We start from the raw sequence: 8,189 nt of genomic DNA, 5'->3' as shown, positions 1-8,189 counted from the left end.
CTGTAAAAGATAACTATGGGAAAATCCAATACAGCATAGTGCAAAAATAAAATCTTCAATATTTGTTTAATTTTTTTTTAAAGAAAAAAACTTTTAATGTGCAGCATATAAAAGTTAATTGCAATATGAATGGCAGGGAACTCTCATATTTTCCATGTCACAGGGTCCTCAAGTTAAGATTATTTTACTCTTGTTAACCAAATTACCAAGGGTTTGCCCGACATCTTTCATTTCGTTTGGTGGAGTTTTCCTCAATATCTTATTTGAATGGTGTAGCTTCCGAACTCAGAAATTACGATTAAGGTCCAGGTGCAGGTTACAAAGTGCCTTCAGTGGAGCAGTTCCTCTTCTCGATACAATTATAAGAATAATTTATTCTTATATTATATAGGCAGTAGAGCCGCTGCTGTACAGCGCCAGAGATCCTGGTTCGATGTTGGCTTAGGGTGCTGACTGCATGGAGTTTCCATAATCTCCCTGTGACCACGTCAGTTTTCTCCGCGTGCTCCAATTTCCTCCCACATTCCAAAGACGTACAAGTTTGGAGTTTAATTGGCTTCAGTAAATTGTCTCTTGTGTGTGGAGTAGTGCCGGTGTATGTATGCTCGCTCTCTCCCCTCTAATTTCTCTCTCCCCATCCGTCCCTCCCTTCCACCCCATGCCTTTCTCTCTCCCCCCCTCCCCCCCCCCCCCCCGCCCCCTCCCCCCCCCTCCCCCTCGCTCCCCCTCTCTCTCTCTCTCCCATCTCTCTCTCTCTCTCTCCCCCTCTCTCCTCTCCTCGCTCTCCCTCTCTCACTGTCCTCTCTCTCTCTCCCTCACTCTATCTCTCTCTCTCCCTCTCCCTCCCTCTATCTCTTTCCCTATCTCTATCTCTCTCTTTCCCTCTCACTCCCTCTATCTCTTTCCCTATCTCTATCTCTCTCTTTCCCTCTCCCTCCCTCTCTCTCACCCCTCCTCTCTCCGGGGAGGCCCCATCTGCCCCTCTCCCCCTCTCCCCCTCTGTCACGCTGGTGGTCCTTCCCTTCCCTTCCCCCCTCTCTCAGCCCCCCTCTCCGCCCCGCCTCTCCTCTCCTCTGTCTCTTGCCCTTCTGTCTCTGCCTCTCTCCCCATTCTCTCTCTCTCCTCCCTCACTCTCTGCCCCCCCCCCCCCCCACCCTCTCTAGACGTGCCCACCGAGTTGGGGGCTATGCGTCAGTGGATAGGGTTATGGGGTAAAAGGAGCAAATTAATAATATCCCCTAATATAATATCAAGGGGGTCTAGTTAGTGTGTGTGTGTGTGTGGGGGGGGGGGGTAGTTAGTGTGTGTGTGTGTGTGTGTGTGTGTGTGTGTGTGTGTGTGTGTGTGTGTGTGTGTGTGTGTGTGTTGTGTGTGTGTGTGTGTGTGTGTGTATGTGTGTGTGTGTGTGTGTGTGTGTGTGGGGGGGGTGATTAGTGTGTGTGACGCAGCATGCCGCCCCACAAACTAGCATTGGGGGAACAGACCCAATGGGTCTGCACTTGGTCTAGTAATACATAAAATCTACCCACTTATATAATGGCTGCTTCCATTATACCCCTTGCCTTGGAGGACAGAGAAGATGGATTTTCCCTGCTGTCAGATTGAGGCAACTCACATACTCAGGAGAGTGTGAGACAGGATGAAATAACTCTGAGCACCATTACAACTAATCAATGAGCAGTCACCATGGAAACTAAAAACTCTCTATATCAAAGCACAGCTTCCACATATGTTCATCTACAATACTCCTAATTGCCTACCTGCGCTGAGGCCATGCATGGGAAAATTGACTGCCTTTTTTTGTTCCTCTTAGCTAAATCTGAGAGTCTTCATTATCTTACTGTGCTTCTTTGATAGCCCTTCTCCACAATGGATGTCCACATACAGACAAATTGTCAGAAGTTACTCTCTTTGGAACACATATACTATTATGTTCCAAATGTGAATGATTTAAACATTAAACATTTATGTTATGTCAGTAAATGCTTTGATTTTGTGTGTGTGACTTAACTACATATTTTAAATGTTTTTTAAATGTAAATTATACGAGTCGGCAAGAGAATAAAATCAATAAATCAGCAGTATTGACAATGGACACTTAACTTGCCCCTTCCGAATGATATAATTCAAGAACAATCTATCTTCCATTGGCCTTTAAGGGTACCCTATCAACAAGATAAGTAAATTTGACATTCCCCAACCTTTTGCAAAATCCCAGACTGCGCTCACTCAAGCTTTCCAAAACCAGAAAAATTTAACCACTTAACCAGAAAGCACCAACCACTTAACCAGAAAACACCACAACCTTTCTTCATGTGTTAAGCCAGGAAGAGAGCCAGCATTAAGCCAGGAAGATTGTGGACCTATCTTCCAGTCAACTCGTGCTCCTCAATTCTGACTTCTTATCATTCTCTACCCAAGAGGGAGGGCATTTTTGCTCAGTCATTGAATATATTCAAGGATTGGATGAGGTGATTTTTGGACAAGGGTGGCCTCACAGCTCCAGTGACACAAGTTCAAAGCTCATCTCCAGTGCTATGTGCGTGGAGTTTGAACATTTTCCCAGTGATTTCATGGGCTTCCCCTGGGTGTTCTATTTTCATCCCACTTACCAAAAAACATGAGGGCTGGTAGATAAATTGGCTACTGCAAATTGCCACGAACGTGATAGAACCTAAAAGGAATTGATGGGAATGTAGGAAGTACAAAATGGGATTGGTGTAGATGGCGCATGGTTTTCAGCACAAACTAGATGGACACTACAAAACAGGCACTCAGCCCAATGAATCCACGTCGACCACCAACCACCTATCTACATTTACCATACAGTAATTTTTTTCTTTAATTCTCTCGAATTCCCACCAACTACCCCCAGATACTACCTCTCGCCCACACTCTAAGGTCAATTTACAGAGACTAATTATCTGACAAGCCAATGTTAATATTGGCCAAATTAAAGGCACTATAAAATGGAGAATCCCAGCACTTGTCAGAATTGCTTAACCCTCGTCAGCTGAACTTTACAGGCTTTGATTGGCACCAGCCAGTCTAGGCTCAGACTGGTATGCAGGATGGGGAGGGGTCCAGGTGTTTCTCTTAAATTGATAAAATGTAGACCAATTTTGCAAACGAACTTTAAATGCATCATTTCAACTGGATCGCCACAAAAGCATTGTAATTAGTTTAACTAATGTTGCGAGACGATCATCCTGTTAATCGATGATTGGTCGAACTGTTGAGCCTTGGAGAAACTGTTTGAATCTCAGGGCACATGTTTCAATGTTTATTCTTGTTTGCTTCCTTCTATAACTTTCTCTCAAATACAATGTATTAGCCACTGGATTATTGGGTTAGGGAAATGTCTGTCATGTATGGGGTTAATCCATATCTGTTATTGTATTGTAAAGAGATCACCCCCATGTGCTTCGGCCCCTCGAGGTCCGTGGACTTATAAAAGTCCGTTACCACAAGGTCCTGTGTCGATCTTCTGGGAGAGCACTTAGGACTGCCTGTCTCTGTTTGAGTGAGGCCAAGAGGGCTTGATCAGGTAGATACGAGGATCAAACCCGCGGTGGTTAGGTACAGTAGTTGGAACTGTAATTGTGTTTGGTCAAAATAAAGTTTAGATGCACCCCTTTGGGTTGGGGACCCATAAAATAGGCCGTGGAGTGGCCCAAAACTTGGTAGTAGTTGGCAGACTACAGCTGCTTTAACGAGAGACTGATGTACTTCATTGGGCGAGGGGTGGCCCACTGTCCAGATTTGGTGTCCAATTGGTGGGGTATTCAAACACGGGTCTGGTCTACGTATTGATCTTTCTTTGCCGGGAGCACTGATTGGAAAGGTGCGTTCTGAAAATCGGCATCGACTGCCAGCGTGAAGAGGTTAGGCGCCGAACCCTCAGTGCCCAGCAGAGGGGGGTGTCTGCGTGAAGATATCCGAGTCCCTCCCTGGAGTGATGGACGAGGAATCTCGTAAAGATACTGGGCTCGGTGGCTAGAGTATAGATTGGCTGAGAATACTCTAGTCCATTCGAGATTTCATTGGGCAATTTAGTTTGAATTAGAGAGCCCGCGTATGTGGAGTGGTACACACCAAAACTAGGGGTCTAAGAACGAGTCTAGATTTGCAGAATCAAATTTCCAAATACAGAATTTCACATTGAAGTTCTGCCCATACGGTATCATTCAAATTCTGAGTAGTTTGGAGTTTGTGCATGTTCATGATCGATTCCGAATAGCGGCTGATCAACAGTGAATAGTAACTGATCGATTGTTGATTAGTACCTGATAGCGAAGAGTAACTGAGAGACGGGAACCTGATTTACTTGGTGAAAAGTAATCCGAATGCGAAGGGTACCCCTAATTCTGTAGAACTTAGAGAGGAGGGATAGAGGTTCCCCTGTAGAAGTTCAGTCTTGGCGTAAGGATAGTAACATTCGGGATGAAAAGTAGTCATTTAAAGAGTAGTACCCCTCAACAAAGAGTAATCTAAGAAGGGGAAAATCTTCGGTATCAGAGGGAGAGGTTCACTGTTTGATAACAGCGTGACGCGGCATTGAGATCGAGTGTTTGTAAACTGCGCTAGCGTGTTAAATTATTATAGTAAATTGCATCTTTTTTTTGCATCTTTATCGGATCTGAATTGTATAAATACTTTGCGTATGTAAATAGATTTAGAGTGTATTAAGGTTTAGAAAGAAGATTTAGAGTGCGTTAAGTTTGCAGACCGCCAATTGTATTGCTGCTTGTGTGTGTTCAAGGATTTTTGGTTGTTAGATAATTTAAGTAAAAGTGTGTTTGAATTAAATATTTGTAATTGTTTAGATTGTAATATTGTGAGAATCCAATTTGTGGTGGTTTGATCAAGGTTTATTCTCTTTCGATCACTATGTCGGGGGAGGAGATGCTCTGACCGATTGTGCCATGGGGAGGATTTATTAGAGTGTAATTTACCGTTGTAATAAGTGGATGTTTGTGATTTATGCAGGTGCGTGGTTAGGTATACTTTTAATAAGTGGAAATAATTTCCTTTTTGTGTTCAATTTTGCTTATGTGTTTGGAGTTCATTTGCATGTGTTTAGACTAAGGTCGGGGATAGGAAATGGGCTGCGAGAACGTGTGTGATTGTAGTTGGTTGTTTCCTGGAGCATCTTGATTTGAATATTGCTTAAAATGACTTTGGTAACTTTGAAATTAGAAAGAGAAATTGTTAAGAGATGCGGGTAGTTTGAAAGTTACTTCCATATCCAATAGAATGGGGAACGATGCAAATAAAGATACATCCGCTGACTCGGAAAGTCCTTTACAAGAAATATGCAGTGAATTTCCACAAAAAGCTAACAGATTGAGAATTCTTTCCGGATCATTAAATATAGAATTAGGGAGTGAATTATGGCCCAGAGGGGGCATAGATACAGTAAAGGGATTGAAATTCATTGAGCAGATTATATGGCAATGCAGCGATAATACAGAGGCAAAGGAACTTATTGAATTGTGGAGAAATTATTATGAGGAACAGAAAGCGAGTTGAGCGGAGGAAAGAAAGGCGTTGGAAGGAAGCAACTCGGGAAGCAAGCGGGGGATAAAATTAGAAGACACTGAAACATTTGAACCTCCACGTAGCCTAAGGCAAGAGCCTGAGAGTATTAAAGATAAAGGGAGAAGGAAATCTTTCACAGAAAGACTGTCATCCATAAGTTTTAAGTGTGAGGATCCGATGGTTAGCACTGATTACGAGGGGGATGATGATGATTATTTAGAAGATTGGGAGAGTGTTAGAATTAGGAATTCACATCCACCACCTTATTCCTCTTACGATCCCAATACCTTAGATGCACATCGCGGAGCTCGTGACGGAATAGACAATCAAAATCCAGGGCACAAACTTCCTTAAACCCGACCGCTCCGCCCATTACAGACAGTCCTAGAGTTCATGGTACCAGAAGCCAGACTAGAAAAAGAATTCAATTAGTTAAGGAGAAAGAAGAGCATACCCCTAGACAAATTGAACGAGCAATTAAAGAAGGAAATAAATCATTTAGAAAGTACGGTGATGGGGAAGATACATCTGGGGGTGAGACAACAATTGAAGAAGCTGTGGTAGATCCTGAAGCTAAACAAACAACCCTTAGGTAGTTCCCTGTACGGGAAATGCCTAATCCTTCTTTTGATCCAACCAATGCAGTCAGTGCAAATAATCCCCATACAATTAGAGTCTATTCCCCATGGAAGCCTAATGAGATGATGGCTATTGTACAGTCAAATACCCGATCGTAGAAAATCACCCGCTTCTTTTGTGGATCACTTAAGAACTACAATGCATGTTTATCACACCGATTCCTGGGATTTATGGGCGGTGATCCAACAAATAATTACCCCAAGTGAGCCACCAAATTCCAAACAAATTTAAGGCATCCGTCGCATGAAGCTCTTGCAAATATAATAGCGGACAATGGTGCAAGAGAGTAAACTGTAATAACAACCCTTGCAAACACCCTTAAAAAAAAAATCGATTTGGCCAGAATATTAGATGTAAGACCAAAAAGGGGAGAAGCAGCAGATGAATTTTTAGAGCGATTCTCTGAATTATATATGGACCAATCGGGTGACTTAAATTACAGAAATTGAGCAAATACCCCTCAATATTGTGCCATCTTACTGAATTGCCTCCCCACCAACGTAGCAGAAGCCACTAAGACTAATAACATGGACTGGACAGAAAATAGTGCCTGTCAAATTGGCTAGGGATGTAAGATATCATTGGAAGGACATAAAGAAGCAGGATTGCCCACCTGCACTAAAACCAAAAACTGAATACGTGATCAGTAGAGCCAGGCTTTTGCCATAAATACCATGTGCCTTTTTTTGATGATTTCACCAGGATAATGCCTTTTTCATGATCGAGTGCCTAAATCAGCCTTTTTTTTTGCCATTTTGCTAAAAGGTTGTGCTATTTTCTCTAGTTGTACTGTGATTACAATGATGTTTTCTATGTTGATGCTGGAATTCCACGGTGGAAATTGGAACACAAATCTCTCAGAGGCTTTTTTAGAGTAATAGGAACATATACCAAGCGAGTCATCATTATGGAAAAATTATGTTGACATCAACTTCAACATTGTTGTGCAGAACATTAGAGATGAAGTTGCATGCAACAAAATATGGATCCCAATAGGCGAGACAACTGATGCTGTGGGGAGATATGTTGCCAATGTGGTCATCGGTACTAGAGGCAGGTCAACCATCAAAGTATTTGTTGACATCGGAAGTATTGGGGAAGTCAAACAGCTCAACTATTGCTCAGTTGTTTACATCTTCACTTGCTGTACTTTGGCCAGAAGGTATAAAACACGAGAATGTACTTCTGTTTGTGACTTAAAATTTTATTTCCCAAAATGTTGCATTTGACATGGTTAGCTCAAGGACTTCATAGAATTGGCAAGCACCGATGTAGCCTGTTTCCAAATGTCGATCGCCTAGTTTCCAATGTCAAGAAAATCTTCCTCAAAGTACCGTCTTGTGTGAAGTTGTTCAAGGAAATGCAACCCAAGATTCCGCTACCTCCTCATCCCGTTTTGACTAGGTGGCTCTCTGCTGTACTCTATGCTGGAAATTTTCCAAAGATAAAATATATCGTCAACTGTTTTGAAGAAGCAGAATCTGCTGCAGTCAGGATCGTCAGTGAAATCATGCAGAAAAAGTCCTTCCACTGCAATCTTGTGTTTATTGCTTCCAATTTTGCAAACTTCCCACAAGCTATCATTTCTATTGAGCAATGTGGTGAAACATTAGTGAAGAACTTGCAGGTTTTAAGCAAAGTAACTGACGATATTTGTAAAGTTCGTGGCGATGTAGGTAAAGGAATATAGGGAAAACGTGATAGCGTGATTTTAGCTAACAAAGATTTTGAAGAATTACAAAACGTAGCTAAACTTCTCAAAGGTAGTTGTAATGCACAAGATATCGATATGAATATAGAGTCTGGAGCTTGTTTCGGGTATGCACCAGTGACCTCAGCTGGGGTAGAAATAAGTTTCTCACAACTGAAGCATATTCTGTCTGACAGACTGCATAGTTTAACACCAGATACTTTGAAAAAAAAAAATTCTAGTAATTATGTGCAACCAGGCAACTTTGGCCATTTAATGTGGTATAGCATATTATTATTTTTAACCATATTTTGGTGGT

The sequence above is a fragment of the Leucoraja erinacea genome, chromosome 5 (genome assembly GCF_028641065.1).
Source record: "Leucoraja erinacea ecotype New England chromosome 5, Leri_hhj_1, whole genome shotgun sequence".
Taxonomy (NCBI): Eukaryota; Metazoa; Chordata; class Chondrichthyes; order Rajiformes; family Rajidae; genus Leucoraja; species Leucoraja erinaceus.
The sequence above is the reverse complement of the archived record's forward strand: the minus strand, read 5'-3'. Positions refer to the sequence as shown.